At 47.5% G+C, this 1,414-nt stretch overlaps 2 non-coding genes across 2 annotated transcripts; both read right to left on the bottom strand.

Annotated features, from left to right (window-relative positions):
• Positions 1–293: 293 nt before the first annotated feature.
• On the bottom strand, positions 294–365 carry trnaq-cug (transfer RNA glutamine (anticodon CUG)). Its single transcript has one exon. It is a non-coding gene; the product is annotated as a tRNA-Gln (tRNA).
• Positions 366–1,046: 681 nt separating this feature from the next.
• trnaf-gaa (transfer RNA phenylalanine (anticodon GAA)) lies at positions 1,047–1,119 on the bottom strand. Its single transcript has one exon. It is a non-coding gene; the product is annotated as a tRNA-Phe (tRNA).
• Between the last annotated feature and the right edge of the window lie 295 nt (positions 1,120–1,414).

The raw sequence follows: 1,414 nt of genomic DNA, 5'->3' as shown, positions 1-1,414 counted from the left end.
ATTGGCCCAGAGAAGTCAGCAAGGATGGATACTGCTCAAGAAAATAGGCAGCAAAGACAGAGGTGGGCTCGTCCAGGATTTGAACCTGGGGACCTCTCACACCCCAAACGAGAATCATAACGTTCTCAGTTTTTTGTGTGTTCTAGTTTCTTTGGGAACACTCACCATGTCAGATTCATCACATTTGCACGGTTAAAGGAGGCCATTGTAGCACTCCCTTTCAAGACACTCTGCCACAGAGAAGGTTGTGACATAAGCTCCTCCTTGCCAAGCATTGCCAATCAAAAACAGGCAGGTTCCACCGAGATTTGAACTCGGATCGCTGGATTCAGAGTCCAGAGTGCTAACCGTTACACCATGGAACCAAGCAGCAGCAGGGGCTTCTGCCCTTCTGTTTGCAGTGTAGTAAAGACTCAGAAGGAGGCACTGAGAAAAGCAACTGACCCGTGAGCATCAGAATGGTGTCCAAAAAGCACTCCCTGCTCCCCTCTGCCGAAACCCACGATCGAGCCAGCGACCTTTAGATCTTCAATCTAACGCTCTACCAACTGAGCTATTTCGGCCTCAGCGTATCTGTTTGAAACCGACTGAGCAGTAGGTAAGAGACCAAGTAGTAGGACTGCCGGCACTGCCACACACATCATGCTTTTTTCGTTGAAGAAAAACTGTCTGAGGTCTGTAATGCTTCTTCAAAGGAGGTAACGGTGACACCAGTCTGCTAAATTAAGTTCTACGTTGTTCATGTTCAGTTTATTGTGTGTTCTAGATTCTTTGTGAACACTCACCATGACAGATTCATCACATTTGCACAGTTAAAGCGCCTCTTTGCCAAGCACTGCCAATCAAAATTTGACAGGTTCCACCAAGATTTCAACTCGGATCGCTGGATTTAGAGTCCAGAGTGCTAACCGTTACACCATGGAACGAAGCAGCAGCAGCAGGGGCGTCTGCCCTTCTCTTTGCAGTGTAGTAATGACTCAGAAGAAGGCGCTGAGAAAGCAACTGACCCGCGAGCATCAGAATGGTGTCCAAAAGGCACTCCCTGCTCCAGAAACCCGGGATCGAACCAGGGACCTTTAGATCTTCAGTCTAACGCTCGCCCAACTGAGCTATTTCAGCCTCAGTGTAACAGTTTGTAACCGACTGAGTGACCCACTCAATGCAATGCAAGCAGTAGGTAAGAGACCAAGTAGAAGGACTGCCGGCACTGCCACACACATCATGCTTTTTTCGCTGAAGAAAAACTGTCTGAGGTCTGTAATGCTTCTTCACAGGAGGTAACGGTGACACAAGTCTGCTAAATTTAGTTCTACGTTGTTCTTGTTCAGTTTATTGGGTGTTCTAGATTCTTTGTGAACACTCACCATGTCAGATTCATCACATTTGCACAGTTAAAGCGCCCCTTTGCCAAGCA

The sequence above is a fragment of the Sinocyclocheilus rhinocerous genome, unplaced genomic scaffold, assembly GCF_001515625.1.
Source record: "Sinocyclocheilus rhinocerous isolate Xijiao unplaced genomic scaffold, SAMN03320098_v1.1 scaffold6378, whole genome shotgun sequence".
NCBI lineage: Eukaryota > Metazoa > Chordata > Actinopteri > Cypriniformes > Cyprinidae > Sinocyclocheilus > Sinocyclocheilus rhinocerous.
This window is presented reverse-complemented; position numbering and strand designations above follow the sequence as displayed.